The sequence below is a fragment of the Passer montanus genome, unplaced genomic scaffold (assembly GCF_014805655.1).
Source record: "Passer montanus isolate IOZ18808 unplaced genomic scaffold, ASM1480565v1 scaffold141, whole genome shotgun sequence".
Taxonomy (NCBI): Eukaryota; Metazoa; Chordata; class Aves; order Passeriformes; family Passeridae; genus Passer; species Passer montanus.
The window spans coordinates 824730-845173 of record NW_024361053.1 but is presented as its reverse complement, the minus strand read 5'-3'; the positions used below and the strand labels follow the sequence as shown (position 1 = coordinate 845173).

The 20444-nt window shown below is 39.6% G+C and overlaps 1 protein-coding gene across 7 annotated transcripts in view; it reads right to left on the bottom strand.

Annotated features, from left to right (window-relative positions):
- KIF21A (kinesin family member 21A) overlaps positions 1–20444 on the bottom strand; it is a 91335-nt gene that overhangs the window by 62248 nt on the left and 8643 nt on the right. The window lies entirely within an intron of this gene.

Below are 20444 nucleotides of genomic sequence, written 5' to 3'. Positions count from 1 at the left end.
CCCATTGCTCATGCAATGACACCATCTTTTCTGAAGGTTCACCTAATTCAAGCTGAGGCCCTGCCTAGAACTCTGAATGTTTCTGTATGTTTATTATGCATTACTGAAGAGCTACCTGCCTACGTTGTTTCAGACTTGGAAATCAAGCTTTCCAGTTTCATCAAACTTCTGTATGCTTTCATTGCAAAAACAGCAATTTCACAATTTAAAAAATTTTGTTACAAGCAAGTTACATGTGAAAAAAAAATTATAGAATATTTTAAATAGCAATTTGGGAGCAAGGACCCACCCAACACCTAGCTCAGCTGGTTAGAGCCTGGTGCTAGTTATGTGGGTTCAGTTCCTGTATGGGCCATCCACTGAAGAGCTGGACTTGAAGATCCTTATGGGTCCCTACTAACTCAGAATATTCTGTGATGTCATCTTAAATGAAAGCCTCCTTGCTGCAAGAGCAATGACAACAAGGAAAAGGCTAAATTGCTTCTTTTCTTTTGTCAGAAAAAGTACTTGTACAGCCAGAACACTTCCGTGAAATGTTTGGTTTCAGTGAAGTATACCTTCAGACAACAGAAAAAGAACAATATTTAACAAGTTCTAAAGGTAAGAGTGTCTCATTCTTCATTATTCTCCTCTAAGGCAAATTTCAGCTTTTAGTTTGTTCAGTTTCTTATTTTACTGAATAACTTTTAGAATATAGCTTGAACTTCTTATATTCTATAATTTTATTAATTCCTCCATATTCTTAATGCTCTTGCAGCCTCATCAAAATTGAATTCATGTACTGGCCTCACGACTAATGAGGACTGCAGAAGCTTGTGATTCCATGGGTTTAATGATTAACTATCAAGAAGAAAAACTCTGGTCCACTTAACACACTGTTCTAGCTGTAAGTAACGAATAATTTGCTTACAAAGCTACCTTTTTAAAAATATATTTCCAAGTTCCCAAAGCAGCACCAAAATAACAACCCAAACACACAAAACCCACACCAAAACATGTGCAGTGTGCAGCTTGAAAGATGTGAGAACGAAGGCTAATAAGAATGATAAAAAGACACAACACAGCTACATACAAACAGAAACTTGGAATATTTTATACAGATCCTCCAATTATATAAAGACTCAGTGTGGCTACTTTCAGTTACACAGTGTTGAAGATCAGCAGGCACAAAGTATACTTAAAGGCACATAGTATACTTAAAGGCACATATTAATCTCATATTCCATGCTTTAAGGGCCACATGCACATTAATGCTCCGTTCAGAGTAGCTGTGCTGCCTTGAAGCAAATTCCCCAACATTTTCAGATATCACATGTTGGTTTGGATCACAGAGCAGTTTCGGTGTGCACAGTTTACACCCCCTTCAGAGGAAACTAAGCCAAAATGCTTGACTCCAAACACACAAAACTAGTTCCAAAATCTAATGGGACCATAAGGCCCCAAAGCTACCTGCTGATCTACTGGGACCGTGCCAACACCTGCTGATACAGAGAGAGCTTGTCTCCAACAACTGAGTGGACTGCTGCAGACCAATTATGTACATGTTAGATGAGGTTAGAAATATCCTGCTTGAAAAAAGATACAAAAAAAAAATCCCACAGAGCATGATGTATCTACTCTTTTTTGCAGAATTCTGAATTTTTTTTTGAGGGATGTGCACTGTTATAAAGAGTATTTTTCAGATGTTTCATTCTGAGTGTTTCACTATATCCCACGTGTGACACTGGAGATTAACCTTAATTTATCTGTAAGATTTGTGCACATGAATTCCAGTATAGAAGCTTCATTAATGATCAGGAGGCACCACCCTTGACAGCTTACCCTCTTGTATAAAGTGAAAATTAAGTAAACCTTTGAAAAATATCATTAAAGAAAAGACTATATGATGTGCAAAACAGGCATAAATATTCTACAACTAGTATTTGCATTTAAGGACACAAAGTGTGTAATATAGGCCAAATTTTCTCTCTAACATCATAAGGAGGCTTTTTCTTCTTTAAATGAAATAAGAATGCTGAAAGTAATACAGGATTTACATAACTCCTTCAATAACAACCAACTTGATCCACTTCTACCTGTGTTGACTGAACACAGAATCTGATAAATATGTACAGAAGCTTGTAATACATTTACTTCCTTCTAAATTAAAGAAATTTTGGTAATAAAATAGCTTTTATTTCTAGGTAGAGAAAGTCTTCAAAGAAAAATTAATCATAGGCCTTTTCTAAAAGCATTCTACACAACTGGAAGGTCGAGCAAATAAAACACTGCAGCTTGCTGTCTAAAACAATATTTAGAAAATGCCTACTCAGTAGGTTATTCTGCTGCCTTCTTCCACTGCTGTGAAGTCAGTCAGACGGCAAGCTCCTTTTTCAGACTAAGCACTCTTATTCTTTCACTAATCCAGTGCACCAGTAGAGAGGCCATCAATTGTCCTCACAAGAAGGAACTCTGAGTGCTCGTAAAGGTCCAGAGGCATGTCTCTCAGCCTTCCAGAGCAAAAAAGCCTGGGAAGATCTCTTCTAGAAACCTAGATGGAAAATGCATTTTCAACATCAAGCAAGCTTTAGTGCATCCCAAAACCACTTCTCCCCAGTTCCAAAAAGGCTTTTAGTAACAACTTGCACAATGAAGCTGACAAGTTTTTTTAAAAAGTTTTTCTTTATATGTTTTTATTCTGTGCTTGAAAGAAAATTAATTTTCTACACTGATGAACTGATGCAATTATGACAGGTGCCGAATAAATTTCTCCTTTCTACTAAGTAAAGGCTGACTGACCATGAAAAGGAACAGCATGCCTAAAATATCAATGATTTGCATGATAGTTATTACAGTGATGACAGGACTGTAAGCGAGCAGTTTCGATGTCGCCCAGCAGAGCCTTCCCATGAGAATCCTCCTGGCCAGGTCCTGCCTGGCAGCACCTCCCAGAGCTGAGCTGCACCTCAGCCAGCTGCACACATCAGCCCAGAGCTGAGCTGAGGGCTCTGTGTCACTGCTAGCAGCTTCTTACCAGCTCAGCCACTTCCCCTGGTTGTAACACAACACTCAGAGATCCAGCAGTGATGATGGTGTCCTTCCTCCCTAACTTACCACTAAATCTGAAGGCAGTGCTAGGAGAAAAAGCAGCATTTCACCAGCACTTTAGGCAAAATAAGGAAAGGAAAAATAAGACTCCCACAGCAGGGAAGCTTCATGCCAAAGACAAACTCCCTTCTCATTCTGTCTCTAGTCTTACACAATGTCCCACTCTGCTATGGAGTTGAGAGCTAGGAGAGACAGGTCATGACTGCATCAGGTTTGAATGACATCTTACCCCCAAAAGAGATGCGCAGGCAAGAAACCATCATCACCCAACCTGAGGTGTCCTCAAGGGATACTTCATGTTCTGAAATCTATACAGCTCTCTTGCTAAGTTTGCCATGAAGCTAATGTGATGTCCCCAATGAGTAAGCAAGAGATTCCTCCCCTTCACCCTGATTTCTGGCCACTTACAAACAATGTGAGTGCTTCACCCAAACTCAAGACTCTCAGTATAACTGCTTGTACTGATTGTGTGGTGCAGCAAACAGAAGTCCTCACACAAGTCAGATTCAGTTCCAGCACTGCCTATAGGAACATCTCCTCCTTCTCCATCCCACACATGAATTGGGAAAGTGATTTTTTCCTTTCTGCTTACAGTCAAACATTTTCCACTCTCACGTCTCAATGTGGTCACTTCTGTCAGCAGAGCAGGCAGCGCCCACACTTCAAAAATGTGAAAGAGTTCATTCTGGTCATCTCTCCTTGCCCAGCCTGTGGTCTGGCAGTCTGCCACTGAGATTTTTCTCCAATTTGACTTCACCCATTTTGTCTTCTACATGGCCCTACCCCACCTGTTTTTCAGGCTACTCTCTTAATTGCAGACAATTGGGTGTTTTCTACCTATTTCCAATCACATCTCCTTAGATGTGGCAACTTCCCAAACAACATTTTGCTTTCCATCCTTCCCTCTGCATCTCTCCAAAGCATGAACACACCCAATTCTTGTTTACGTGTACTTTGCAGCACCTCCAGGCCACACACATGAAACTTAATCCCCTAAATCTCTCCTGCCTCAGCACACTGGGACAAGTTGTCAAATTAGGGAGTGCTAAACCAGCCAGTGGTTGCACAGTAATGCACTGTATTGTACTGGAACTAATCCCTCAGTAGAGCAGGGGCACAATGTCTCTGCTAAAGGTATTGTCAGCTACAACAAGCTCAGATAACACAGTTCAGGGACTACAGTCATCATCAGACCAATAAATACCCTGTGTTATGCAAGACATCAGACTTTACAGAATTGATTCATGTTTAAACTAGATAATATAATAATATCTCTTTGAAAAGCATCCTAAATTTACTTCTAGGGATGAAAAATTGTCCCAGTGATCTAAATATATATTATTTACATAAATAACTACATGCATATATAAGGATGTATATACATACACACACATCCCTTTTTTGATTCATGTTTAAACTAGATAATATAATAATATCTCTTTGAAAAGCATCCTAAATTTACTTCTAGGGATGAAAAATTGTCCCAGTGATCTAAATATAAATATATATTATTTACATAAATAACTACATGCATATATACACACATCCCTTTCCACTACTAAACAGTTTTACCTCTGTGCCTGTTTATTTAAAAACCTCTCCATTATTTAATTTCACCCAAGCAATCTCTAACCCTCTATGATCATGTCACCCCTTAATTTCATTTCATATACTAAACAAGACCAGAGATTTTTTAAATTTGCATCTCCATGAGAAGAACTGTAAGCACTAACCAAGAGTAATAATCTAAGTGTTTACCATATGCCTTCTCAGCACCTCTAATAGCAGTAAGCACACAAGAACTTCTATGACTGAACTAAAAAGGGCAAAGAATCAAATTATTCTTGTTTTACAGAAAACAAAGCAGAAAAAAATAATCATAAGTTAATCTTTCAGACTGCAATGACTATCCAGAAGCAGTGTGTTGGAAAGAAAAGATTACTCTGAAGCCCCATGTAAAGTTCTTTTTTCATAAAAAAGGCTCTGTGGGGCAAGGGCTGTTCTCACCTTGCTCAGAAAAGCATAAATTCAAACCACGTGCTGTGCTGAGCAGGAAACAAGTAAATCTGTAAACCCCAGGCTCTCCAATACTCCTCTTACCACACAAAGCCTATTAAATTTTACACAATTAAGTTTCACATGCGTGTATATGAAACATTAAATCCAGAAACACCTAATAAAATACTTAGTGAAGCGTAGCAGGCAATACAAACTGGGAAAGAGACAAAAACTGCCCAAAACCAGAACAACTTCCAACTCTTACTTCAGCGTCATAATTCCCTCAACTTACTACTCCCTGAAATTCACACTCATCAAATCACTCCCATTAAATTCCCTTCAGAGCAAGCAGGGAGTAAAGAAAGCTAAGCAGGTTTTTCACCTGATACTTAGGCTTGCATAAACTTTTCAGTACTTTTGCTTGCACACACTGGAATCTTGCTCTGCGATTAGCAACACTTTCAAATGAGACCACAACTGCAATGTCTGAATGCACTCATCTCAACTACACCTCTCAACAGGCTTTAAGGATATAAAAAGATCTGGCATATGAGAAACTCCAGGTTTATCTCCTTTTAACACTTCAGAAAGGGTGCAGGAACAAATCTTTAGGCTTGTACCAGCAACTGTCACCTACAGAGTTTCTGAAGAGTGGCATCACTAATGGTCTAACTCCACATTAATGGTATCAGTCACCAGTATTACATGTGCTGGTATTGAGATGGAAAAATGGACATGCAATTACAGACATAAAGAATACAGTGACCACATAAGACATGGCTCAGCCACCCAGCCCATGGCCAAGTCCTTCCCCCTGCCATGGGTCAGCTCCCAGCCCAGGAAGCTGCTTCACCCTGTGCCAGGGGCACACAGCAGTCACCCAGCCAGGGCAAGCAGCACTCCTGGAGCTCCACTGCTCTCAGTAACGCTGGGGCACTGCTCCCATCAGTGCTCCTCTAAAGCTGCCACGCTCCAGACTGAGCCCAGGGCTGCCAGCAGCTGTGTGTGCCCAGAGCCCAGGTGTTCTCAGCCTAACCCTACACCTGGCAAGCACAAGTGAGGCAGATGTTTTGCACATGTACTAACACTTACCTACTTGATGTACCTGGAAGCTTCTTAGTGTCTAAAGACATATCAATACAATGGCAACTGTACAATTGACAATACCAGAAATAAATCCTCCTGAAACAATCTTGGATATTTAAAAAAATGCAGTAAGGACAGTAACAAATGCTTAAGCAGAATCTACATGGTCCAGATTTTACTCCAAAGTCCTAATAAGCTACTGATAAAAATGTATCAGCATCTCTTCAAAGCATTAGCCATTAAATATGACCATTAAGCCTTAAAACACCCAGCCACTAAATTGCCAAACGTGCTCTGAGGTATAACATTTTCAACAACTTCCTGTAATGCAAGAAAAAAAAAATTCTATTCAAAAACATCTGCAGAAAATATTTTGTTCCAGTGCTGCAGACTGTCACTTCCAGTTTGCATTTAATGAGAAAGCAACACATGGAAAACTAGAATAAAAATAAATTGAGGAAATATACCACTGCCATAATTAGATTTGTCCAGTTCTCCCATACGCTCAAACTCTACCTCTTCAATAACTGTTTTTTATTTTTACACACAAATTTAATTTCATGAAACAATTACCCTTTTCAGTAGCTTGGGTCTGGTCAGCTCCCATACCCATTAGCTGTTCATGCTGGAGATGACATTGGCAGTGCCAGGCTGAGGCAGTTCCACAGGCTGCTGCTCTGCCTTGGTTCCTGAGGAGCTGTAAAACAGCTGTGTCTCCAGGCAGCCACCACGGCCAGGACACAGCTCAGCAGTGTGATTTCAGAGTAATTCTTGTGCAATTGTGTAACAGCCCAGCAGGCCGTGCAACACAGATGGCATCCCCACACTGGCAGGCACAGCCCCGCACTTTTGCTAGGAAAAGAAATGCAGAGGGGAAACACCCAGGCTTGCTCTCACATAATTCCTGCTGCTCTGCATGCTTCCTTCCTCACACCACCCCCACAGGAGGGCTAGCAAATCCTCCAGAAGACCTAGAAAGCCTCCAACATCTTTCTTGATAACATGAATGAACACATTCGCACAAACCTTCTTGATGCGGTTTTATTGTGAACTAATTTACTCTCTAGTGAGCAAAGAAATCCACAACTTTTGAGAAGAATTTGGCTTTTGAGAGGGAGAGAAGGGAGAACTGTATTGCAGGGTTTGTACTGGTCTGGGTTATTTCTAGTTCAAGACAAGGTCATCTCTGATGGAAAAGCTGCACTACCATAAGCTTCCACATGCCTACCGAGCACAGGACTGGCACACCTCCAGTGTGTGCACACATCCAAGTGCAGTTTGAGTAAAGCTAAACAGAAGTGCCTTTTCCAAAGGCAAACAGTTTTTAATTGTTCTACTGTACTACTTGGTTTTCTTAACATCTATTGTTATATGTCACCCCATAGAGGGGAGATAACAGCACAGTATCTTAGATAAAATGAGAGCTAAGCAAATGCAGCAAAGTATAACTTATGAAGTAAGACTTGAAGTATTTATGGTTTATGAGCAATAAATCAAAGGAGTTAGACGTTCCTAAAAGTAAAACTCTAAATTAATTCCATACCATACAAGAATGCAGGCACACCTGTATCATGCAATGAAGTATCAGAATAGAGACCTTGGTCACAGCAATCAGGGGTCAAATATGCTTCAGAGCTGAAAGGGTCAAACGCACTCTGGTGCTGAAAGGGACTACAATCACCTGATCTCCACAGAGCTGATTAGCCCCAAGCAACTGCCTTTCCCCATCAGGGAGCATGAACAAGTCATTGTCAAGAGTAAGAGGCAAAAATAAGTATTTCTGCTGCACAAGGAAACACAGCACTCAGCTGCACTACAGCATGATTGGCAGCAGCTCAAGCTCTGGACACCATGCTGTATGGAACATGTGCACACACACTGAAATAAACAGGTCACTCACTAGCTACCCCTCCTTTAAGGATTAACTCTGAAAATATAATCCCTAAGAAATCTTATCACCTTTATATAAGAGGGAAAAAAGGAACTCCAGAAGGTGCTAGGTCATTTCAGTTTTTGAGAGGTAACTTTCAGTCTTAGAAAGCCCTGTGTACACTTTCAGCTTTGTGTCTGCTTACACTGCACTTGTGGACATCACCCACAGTTGGCAGAACAGCAGAGACATCCCAAATACTTGGTTCAGACATGAACAACAGGTCTCTTCCCCAGGTGGTCTGGGAACCTAACATTTCCAAAAGACCAATCAGAAATCCAAGAAATGTCTTCTGAACCAACAAAAGAAATACACAATCAAGAGAAATTGTAACCAAAACATTTACTCAGGGAAGCAGAACCATGTGTGGCTATGGATTTGGATGGCTGCTCCTTATCACTAAAACTGTAGTTTTCCATAGGGTTCAACCAGTCTGCAATTTGATGGCTGTGCTCCACATATATTTATATACCAAGTCCAATATCGACAAAGCAAATAAAGGACAGTACTACCTTTAAATTGCATGTTAAATCTATCCCTCTTACAGTGACTGCACTTGATACTTGTAAATTAAAGGTTTCTATAAAAAAAATATTTTAGCTTTTAAGACTATAAAGCTCATGCATAGAAGTATGAAACACCATCTTCACTGGTGGTATTTCACATCAATCACTAGCACAATAATGAAGACTAGTATGGATTACTACTATGAAAAATTAATGGCAATAGTACCTAGTGATTACAACATTTAAAGAACATAGAGGTCACAAATTCAAGAGAAAAGGGAAAATAAAGGTCTTTTGGTGTGTCCCCAGATCAGTGTCTAAACTACGGCCCTCATGGATACAGGAGGCCAATTAAGCCAGCAAGTATATCCTTCTGAGGGTAAGGATTCATGAAGAAAGCCACTCTACATACCAAAGAAAGAGAATGACACCCTATATTTCTTTTGCAAATTATGGAGGTTCTTTTCCCCTCCAAAATATAGCTTTAGCACGAAACTCAGCAGCCTCCCCATTCCTGCTCTGGGGCTCGCAGCTGTCAGGAGTGGCTGAGTCCCTGCCCGGGTACAGCTCACCAGAGCCTGGTACCAATCATGCAACAAGGGCAACATCAGGAAAAGGAATACACTTCCTGTAGCAACTTTCTGCAGCATGACTGAATGCTTAACACAGCTTACATGTGCTAAACAAATACCATTATAAGTAAATTCAGATGAAAAAAGTTTAAAAAAACAAAAGTTTAAGGAAACCTTTTTGAAGAGTGCATAGCCCAGCAGCCTAACATCTCTGAGCCAGGATAACAAGTGCTGCCAGGATCTCCGAGACACTTTGCTTCCAGAAATGTAAGTGTCAGAATTCAGCTGACAAAGTAATGTACTGTCAAAAGTAAAGTGGTGAATATAGGGTACCCAACCATCCAAACCACTGTAGTCACTGCTGCCTTACCACGCTACAAAGTAACATTTATTTAGGTCCAACCAGAAAAAGGGGAAAGAATTAAACACAAACAAAAACCTAAACAAAGCCAAAAAAATCCAACAACAAACATCCACAACGTCATCAAACAACACTAAACCACAAAAACCACTAAACCACTGTCTTGAGTACATCCAAACCTAAATTCAGACACATTTACAGCTTAGGGATTTTGAGATAATTTGGATACCTCTTGTATGCCAGCAACCAATCAGCCCAATATATACAAATACACTAAACCTGTAAAAAGTACATCAGTCAACAAAAATGTGCTTGGTGTCAACTCTTTTTAGAAAGCACACTTATAACTAATGTTTAACTATCAGAGTCAGACTTTACTAACAGCACAATTTTGTGAGACAGCTGGTTTCAAAAACATTGCCAGCAGCATCATTACATCAGCAAATGACCCAAAAATGCCCACATAAAGGCATAGAAATGACAGTAGATTTCTGGTTCAAAAGTTGAAAATTCCATCTTGCAGAGCAGTAACATTACTTTTGCACACCCTCACATACAAACAGATTTATCTGCAAAGTCAAATAAATAACTTAAAAATCCAATTATTTAATGCAATTAAGTGAAATATTTTAAGAATAAGAACATGCATTTGGGAACCTCCTCACATTACAACTTATCCTTGATTTCTTAAAAGCATTGCTAAGTACCACAAATATATTCAGAAATAAGAAAAAAAGTGTTTATTCACAATAGAAAAATAATTTTTTGAATAGAGCAAAGAACTGATGTAATGCAAGGCTATCCAGATGACCAAAAAATTGTCAGTCATGCCAAAACTAGGCTTCATACATTTAACTGAAGAGCAAGAAATTGAATGTCTGTTCTAGAAGTTCACTATTTCTTCCAAGCAGCCTAGTTTTTAAAAATAGGTACTCTGTTATTTTTAAACTAAGTTATAAGGGTTTGCTATGTCTGCAGCAAAGAACTTTTAATTGCCTTCCTTACCCAGATTTCCCTTTCCTTTTTAAACACCCACACATATTCACTTATGGTCCCAGCTCCTACAGCTATAGCACACAAATCACTACATGTCTATGGCAAGATTACTGTAGCTCTGAAAATTGTTTTAATTTCTTTCCCCTCCACACAGAAACACTGTCTTCCCAGTTGTATATTCTCAAGTTTAGGGCAGCTGGTTGCTTTACACCTCTGAGGCACAAGTCCAATAACTACATTTCACCAACTCAAAACAAACACAGAGTTACCAACATACCTATAGGTAAAGCTACAAGCCACTTCATAAGTAATTACAGTTAAACAATAAAACAAAAGAACAGGAGGCTCAGGTCAGTTTAAAAAAAAATTACAAGTTGTCATTAATCATTACTGAAATGACTGCTTAGCTAACACTACTAAAATAACCAGAGACTTCACAATGGGACAAGACAGCTAAAAACAGTGTTTCAATAATCTGTGCTGAATAGTGCCTTCACTTTCAAAGCAACATTTAGTGCTTAACTTTCAAAGCAACATTTCTGGAACAAAAACCACTGTATGACTTTTCTGCCACGCCTTCCAAAAAAAAAAAAATCAACACAAAAAACCACGTTGTATCCATAACACCCGATACACCAAGTTCCAAAGCAAACTGCAGAAAATTTCTTCATATTTGTTGTTGACTGTTTCTAATGAACAGAAGTTGCTCTGTTCCAAAACAGAAGGTAGACTGTTCAAGCAGTGACTGAAAGCTCTGAGCTGGTAAATCCTAACTCTGGAGTAAGGAAAAATAACTCACTTGCTTTATTTAGTACTGTCTGTTTTCAAACTTGCAAAACAGAAAGAAACAATGTTATCCACCTTCTCCAGTCAAGCTGTTTCAGCTACATATTGTTTTATGTCTGAATGTCAATCGTAAATTTAATTATTTTCTTCTTGTCCATTCTATTTGCAAGGCTGCAAAGTCATTCAAATAAGCAGCAACAGGATCAAAGAGAGAATTTTTCCATCCTTCTCTTCCTATGCAATGACACTGTAATTCTAAATCTAAATCTAAAAATAAGCTGCATTCTAAATTTTACTACCTTGCTGCTCTTTCTTGACTTGAAAAATTTAGTTAAAATCAGGACAATACAGGAAACTACGCTCAAAGTTCAGCAGGTAGCATTTTCCCCACACTGAGCCATGCTTCAAAGAGATTGCTCAGTACAATGCTGGATGTTCTTTTTCTGAGAGCACTTCAGGCAAATATAAACTGCCAATCCCCAAACTCTCCCCCACCTTTCCTCTGTTCCTCAATCCCCACCAAAGCTGGGAAGTCTGCAAGTCTCTTGGTACCCGTTCTAAACAACACCCTCCATGAAGTTTCAACCAGGTGCAAAACTTGGGTTACCTACAGGCCATAATCCTTTGTTCAGCTAAATGCAGACTGACTTTCAGATGTGGTGGAGAGGGGACAGGGAAAAAAAAAATTAGTGAGAGAGTATTTAACATTTATATGGAATAACAGTAGAAGGCTGAAATAACTGGAGCTTAAGTAACACAAGAAGTCAAAAGAATGGGATTTATCACAGTTGACTAGTGAAGTAAGTTTGGAGTTGGTACTGTTCTATCAGGGCCTCATTCAACACCCTCTGTGCAAGAAAATCCACTGGAAGCTGGAGCCTCACAGGAAAGCCAGTTTCACACAAGAATTCACAACCCAAAGCTAGAAGAAAGAGAGGTCTCCTCTGCAACAACACTTGTGCTTAGGGCTGAGCTGCTGCCATTTCACATGCTCAGCCTTTCATTGAGTACAGAAGGGCTTATATGACACCATATAAATAGTGACTAAATATCCAATATATCACTGGAGATTTTAACCTAAGAGAAAGGGAAAGATAATGCTTTGATACCTCATTGGAAAAGCATGGGCTGGTTTCACACTCTTCACTTTCGAGAATATATAAAACAGTGAGATTTTGTAGCTGTTTAGCTTCCATACTAGAACAGGTAGGAGCTCCTTGTTGCCCAGGCTAAACAAATTCAGTGTGGAAATCATTGTGGAAATACAGTCATTCTCCTGGTTTAATTGCTACTGGCATGCAGACCTTGCTGCATTAGCAAGCTTAGAGTTTGGAATTACCACTAGTATTAATACTGGTATATTTCACCAAAATAATAGCTCCAGGACAGAGCACATCCACAAAACAAGTGCACCCCAGTCATGCAGCACAATGTAAACTGCACAAGATTCATGGTATACACTCTGAATAAAGTTTATAGAGAACCAATTACTTCCTTGCTACTTATATCTGCTTTAGACAACCATTATCTATGCTGGCCTAACAGCAAGGCTAAGCACTTTCTGCTTCATGTCCTAGCTGTAGGCTTAATTTTTCATTACAGCTCAGGTTCCCTGATAAGATTACAAATCCAACCAGAAATCCAAAACTATTAATGCAAAGTCATTTCACAAAAGCAAACAAAACAAACAACCACCAAGAAAAAAAAATCATGCAGCAGGGCAGCTCACATGAATTGAAAGCAACTATCTCCATTTTACATCACAGGCCTGGGATGCTCTGGCTCCATTTCTGGAACAGTTCTCTGCTGTGTGCAGCTGCTGGCCTGGGCACTGCCCTGCCAGCCTCCCTCAGCTCCAGTGCACACAAAGCAGCAACACCTGATCCTGGGATCACTTCTGTCTGCTGAATACTTGGCCACAGCTCCTTGGGGACATAAGGTAAAGTCTGTCCTGACAAGCTGCTTCAAGGTCAAAACCCATTTCTTCTGCCTTGACTCAATTAAATCAGCTCTACTTGGCAACTAATACTTCTAAATCGGGCATTTCCCAGCTGCTCTCAGAAATCATCAATACAAATCACTTGTGGTTTGTCTGCATCTACCCTCATACACTGGAGGTAGCACAGATGCTTTCAAATTAAGTATTGATATATTAACTGTTTCAAATTGCCTTAGAAATTTAAGTTTACGGTAACTGTCTCACTGTAGTCCTGATCTGTAAACCAATTGAGATGGTTACAGACCTGCCACAAAATTTGTGACCAAGCGTCTCATTCCTCTGAGCCCTTAGCATCAGACAACAGAGGAGCTTCTTTGGCTTAAATGAGACCTAAGAGGACAGTGCTCACAAGGTCTTCCAGGAGCTAAGAAGGAACTTCACCAGGAAATGGAAAACTATGAGTTCATACAAAATGGTGTGTAAATGGCATACTGGTAGTGCCTCAAGGCCAGGGAGAGTATTACACTAAGGCTTATATAAAGCTTTCATAATGGGTCACACATTTATTAAAAGCTACAGACAGATATATCTCTATAATAATCCAAAACTTTACAGCTGTTTCAGATAGTTTTCCTCACCAGCACCACGAGGCCAGAAGACTGGATATTAGCACAAGCTACAAACTCTGCATTGCCAACTGCTATGAATCAGGGAGCTGCTTCCCACACCTCTGACTTCCACTCCACGGCTGCACTCAGCTTCAACCACTTACCACCCCTGCTTTTACAGCAAAAAGGGAAAGAGGGAAAAGATCATTCCACGTAACAAAGCTCTAGTGTTTTGGACAGCCTTGTTTCTACTTAAAATAATTTTTATTAGTACTACAGACAGCATTTAAAGGACGGGGAAAAGAGGTAAAAGGCTGTTTACTCCAGTATATGCTATATAGATATTTAGAAAGAAAAATGGAATATTTAGACAAAACTTCTTAAGGTAACTGGTGTTCTACAGAAATTGTCAGCAAGTATTAAAAAAGTCTTAAGAGGGAGTCAATATATCAATACTTTTTTCCCCCTGGAATTTAAAGGTTTCTCCAAAACAGGTACTTTAATTTTTTTCTAAGACAGTCTGCTTTTACATTTTGTGTCAAAGAGAGAAAACTCTGTGCTGTTTAAAATTTTAATATTTTGCTACATCATGCTAACCAACCTGTTAATTGTATGTTTTAAGGGATTTCACCACGGAGTCTGAAGAATGGCTAAGGCAAGAAAGATAGCAAAGAAGGCTCTTTCAGCTTTTAAAAAGTTTTTAAAATAAAATACTCTCAGAACCGGGTTTTTATGGAAGTTGTTTGTTATTGTTTATTTTTTTTAAGAAACATGACAGCTAAGCAGATAGGGTGACATTAAGATCCTCCCAGGAAAGTTTGTTTTCTCCCTGGTTTCAACTATAGACTTTGACTGCCTGTGCCTTATCACTTGACTTTTGTTTACACAGAAATACAGAACTCTGTCATCAAATGAAGTGCAACTGTAATGCAGCCCTTACGTAAGCTCTATCACATGAATAATTAGCAAGGCATAGAAAACTACAAATAGCTTATTTCCCAACTCTACTTACCATTAGAGTTAACCATTTCTAGACCACCGAGCCAAGGATCAGTGGCTGAAAAATGGGAACAAGATAAATTGAAACTGTGAGAAAGATTCAGGACAGGAAGTAGGATTACCTAGTACAAATGAAAGGAGAGAATTTCTTTGATTTGGCATTTGAGGTCAGGACTGGTTTTACTTCAGATATAATCATGTTTTTAACAGAACACAAAATTAGATTCTCAATCAAATCCAGGTGACTGGGGTTACACAATATGCCATTAAGTGTCAGAGTGGACCAAAAATTTACACAATCTTTTCTGTCTTTTCTATACTGCCATCCTAATCTCAAGGTATCACAGTTTTCAGTTCAGAAAAACAAGACTGCAGCCCTCTGTTCCCTGGCAGCCATCGCAATGCATTAAGTTGTTTATCTCTGATCTGCAGCAGCGGTGTTGGCAGAAGAGTGTTGGCAGAGGGGTCTTGCAACAGCAGCAGAAATGGAGCAACACAAAGACTCAGCAGCTGAAAAATAGTCCAACAGTGACACTCCACCTAAAACTTGCTGACAAAGCAGAAACTACTTCAGTACCTCCAGCAACTCTTGCTGGGGCTTTAAAAAAAAACACAACAACCCACACCACAATGAAATCTGATATGTGTAGTCCTTTGTTACCTACTTTAGCTAACAATTTAAACTAACTAGACCAAGACTCACGTGCAAAAAATAGGCCAAAAAATGGCTTTTCCTTTTTAAAAGAAAAGGCCCTACACTCCACAAGAGAGCTCCTTGTGCAATCTGTAGCTCTCCTCTAATTTTCCTATCAGCCACAAGCACACTGAACTGAGTAAATCAAGTATGCAATGGCACATAAGGATATCTAGAAAGACTCATGCATTAGATTAAACAATTTCTGGCTGTCTTTGAACCTTTCAGACTTTACAATGAAACTGGAAACTCCATAGCTCTACATTGTCTTGGCATCCCTATCTAGCTGTGGAGGATTAAAGGGAGAGCTTTGAATGTCCATTTATTTTGGAAACAAAACTTCTCAGCTATTTCCAAAGTAACTGAAGATATACCATACCCTTGTGCTCCAATTGTACCTAGATCAATAAGCAATAGGAGTCTCCTCAGCACTGAATGAACACTCAGAAGACAGGCTCATTGTTACTCCAAAACCACAGCTGGCCCTATAAACAGCAGTGGACCTCCAACTCTGTGTATCTTAACCCTGCACTGAAGAAAAAAACCTACAACAAGTCACACAGATTATTTAATTATTTCCAGTTTTGGAAGTGAGGTGGCCAGTGTCTCCTAACCATGGCAGTGGACCTCCAACTCTGTGTATCTTAACCCTGCACTGAAGAAAAAAACCTACAAGTCACACAGATTATTTAATTATTTCGAGTTTTGGAAGTGAAGTGGCCAGTGTCTCCTAACCATGCATTAGCTCAGCCTGGCACACAGAAGCAAGGACCCATAAAAGGTCTATGGCAGCACCCACCCTGACACACAGGAGTGTATCAGAGGATTCCCAGCACTGGTAACAGCTGCAGCACAGACAGACCCCTTGAACACAAAAGTATCTCCTACATTTTATTTCTTTACTATCAGAATGGAAAAATAACATGATGCCAGGTCAAGGTACTTGCGCGCAAAGGAGAGGACCTCACACACATTTGCTGTGCTGGAGTGACCATCCCACTCTACACCAAGGAGGTGGCAGCTATCATTACAGCAGGGCAGTGCATGACAAGCATTCTGTCCCACTGGATATTCCCTGGACAGACATACAGCCTTGAACAAAGGAAGTCTTCTTTAGGTGAAAACTGCATGTATAAATTAAAAAATACACATATTAAAGGTGCAGTTAGTTGCACAGCTAGACTACAATTAGCCATATTTCCTTGACATATATGATGAAATTTGGAAGTCAGTAGCATTTCCTAGCTATAATCTGAGAAATCAAAAGCATATAAATTCAAGAGACACAGATGTGAGCTTTGAAGCATTTTATTCAGTCTACCAATACATTCCTCTGTTTTACACAGATTGAACTTCAACCAGACAGCTCTTACACATACTAGGCAGATATCCAGCAATACAAACCAAACTGAATGTGAACTTTGCCCAGTGCTCCACATGCATTTTATGAATACACTAACTGAAGTAAAAAAAATCAAGTTAAAAAATCCAATTTTCATATACAAGACAAAAACTGATAATGCACAAATTATAATTAATTTCCAAAGAGTCATAAGAAACCACTGCAAGGCAGTCAATGCTTTGGGTTGTATTCACAACACTATCACATGCTTCATGGGATAAATCACTGACTATTGTGCACATTTCTTTCTGCCATACAGAAGATACTGTCTGAACAAGCCAGAAAAACTGAAAGAATGAAACATGAACTGTCTCAGGACAGGGAAAGAGATTATTCCATAAGATGTCTGAGAAGAGCACATCTGAAAAGCAAAGAAACATTAAACAATGATGGAGGGTAATTACTCCCATCAGTCAGCTCAGTCAAAATAATGAGTAAGCTTAAATTGTGGCAGAGAAAATGCAGACAGGTGAGCATCACATATTCCTGCTGGGGAAAAAAACACTGTTAGCCCAACCTGAATCACTCTCCAAATGCTTTCACAGCTGCAATATCACATTTACTGTGAAAACAGTCTTCAAAACAGGTAGGGGTGGGTCACATGAGGAGAATTAATAGACTTTACACAGAAAGAGTACAGCAACCACGCAAACAACAAAAGCCAGCAGTACTTCACCCTGTGTATGCTTACAACACATCATCTCCTAACAGCAGCCCTATCACCAGCACCACTGGATGTCTGTCAGTCCCCCAAGAATCTGATCTACCATATTCAGAACTCAGCTGGAGAAGAGGCTGCACCCCTTTGCTGGAAGTGTCCCCCACATTTCAGCCTTCCAAAAGATCACAGGCACAGAGCTTTTCAGGATCTTCTTAGCTTCCAGGCCTTGTCTCATCTTTGTCAGTGCAGAATAGAGGACTACAAAGACAAAAGGCCCAAGCTCCTTTCTGAGGCTCACACTGGGAAGAAAAGAGACACTGGTCAAAAAACAAAGCGAGAGATTTCCCAGCTCGGCATGAGGAAGAAATCTGACCATCAAAAATTGGAACAGTCAAGTACTGGTTGCCCAGAGACACTGATGAATCTCTGGAGGTTTGTCCTAGACCTAACTTTAGACAGAGCCTTGCAAAACCTCACCTGAAATTAGTTTTGACACTGCTTTGAGGAGGAGGCTGGATCAGATGACCTCCTGAGCTCCCCTCAAACTTGGATTAATCTCGGCTTACCCTTCCAAATCAGCAAGGCTTTACTGTTCATGTGGACATTGTCACACCTCTGTGAACACATTCTGACATTTGAATGGGATCATTCAATTGTACTGAATTCAGGTCCTGGCACCCCACATGCAGCTTCACAGAATTACAGGCAATTGGGGTGGAAAAAAACTGGGAATGTTAGAGTTTATTCACCCACTCTACCTTTCTGGACCAAAGTATTAATTAATTAACCAATTAATTAGTTCAACATTTAATTAAAATGTTAACCAATTAATCTAAAAGCTTCCTGGCACTTACCAGTCTGAACTCTTTTGAAGAGTTTCCTGTATGGACAATTTCACATCTCCATAGACTAAGTACAGGTTTATTTCCCTCCCTACTCTGTTCATTTCACAATACCCATCCTTACAATGGATAAATATTTTCTCCTCTCTTTTACTTTTCTTATGCTTCTTCTATGAAATTTAAATCTACTATGTTTTATTGACTTCACCTTGAGCATGAACATTTGATTCCCTTCCACTCCACACTTGACTCTTGGTATTTTAGGATGTGTCTCCTACAAATCTTCACTCCTCATATCTCACATGGAACCAGACATGTGTTTTAAACACAGAGCCCTTTCCTGCCCCTTTTCAATTCCTCTTAGTCAGTGCACATTTTTTTTGTGAGCAGCAGGATCCAAAACCTACCACTAGACATCAGCAGCACCGAACAAAAAAAGGATTTCTTTGTGCCTTCATAAAGACTCCAGGTTCTACATACACTGAGTTTCTTCCTTTGCTACACTACAACACTGCCTTCCATGCTCATGAATAATGTGTACATTCCTCAAACATTTGCCTACAGCAGCAGCAGAGAGTGCAGCCGCCCTTTGTTTTTAATCAAGTATCTTCCAAGATGTAGGTCACCAAGATTCTATGCAAGTTCCCTTTTCCCGAAGAGGCATTTCCACACTCAGCATCACGAGAGCTGGAAATCCACAGAAGCACGGGCCAGCTGGCAGGGCCAGCCCCGTTCTCGGGGCTGCAAGCACAGAACAAAGCACTTGCATTTGCAAATCTCAGCTGTACAAAGTTTCTTGGAGGTCCCTTCCAACCTTGACAAGCCTATGATTCCTCTTCAGAGCTTACCAGGGCTACACTTGTTGACATTTAGAGAACAATGGAAAGTCCATCTGTTTCTACAGGCTTTGCAAACAACAACAATGAAATAGATCTACAGTGACATTTTAAAATGCAGAGCCAAGACAGTGGGTTGACCAGCCAATGCAGATCACTTTGAAGACTGTGTGAGGAAGACAAAGGAAGAAAGAGCAAACAAAACAAAAAAGACATGCATAAAACAAAAAACTGAAACAATTAATCAAACAAGCAAATATTCAGAAAACCCCACAGACACATCTACCAAGAGCAATTCAATTCACGCCCAATTCAAACAAAACCCTTTTGGGAGTACAAAAAAGAAAAAATAACATTAATTATACTAATATTTAACTGTCAAATAGTTTACTTGCAAATACCAATTCAGTCCTATCTCTCATCCCATTTTTAAAGCTTACTGAACACCAATCCACTTTTGCTGAACTCAGAGTCCTGTTTGTAAAGATCAGAATGGCAATTTTATTGTTCCTGAGTGATGGGCTGACTGATCAGATTAGACAGAAGCATAAGCTGCACTCTAAGTGATATAGATTGAACAGGTGGCCTTCCCTCTGATCTACAGCCTATTCAAACATTTACAAGTAGAATCCTTCTCATTTCGATCACCTCTAGAAAATATGCACTCAGATACTTAGCCATCCTTAGCCCGACGTAAAAATATTTTTCTCCTCTTTAATTCATTTCAAATAGCTTGCTCATAAACACATCAGTCTTTCCCAAATATACCAGTAATTCACATGCATGACATAATTGTAACTGAAAAAAGAAATACAGATATTTGGATGGTATCAACAAATATAGTCTGCAAAGTAATATGTATAGATAATTTTAAGGAAAAATTCAAAGGCTTCACATTACACAGAGTCTAAAAATTATTTAACATGTACTTAAAATTAAAGATTAGACTTCAAAAAGAATCCATTTGAGACTAGGGAGTGAAATAAACCTTACCTGGGCAACTTATGCAGAGTGACAACTAAAGCAATGTATGGTTTGCTTAGCAGGTTAAAAAAAAAAGTAGTCAGCTACTTCCTCCAGATCAAAGTGTCTGGTACAGGCATAATTTTTTTTACTCTTCACAGAAACGAGCAAAGAGGAG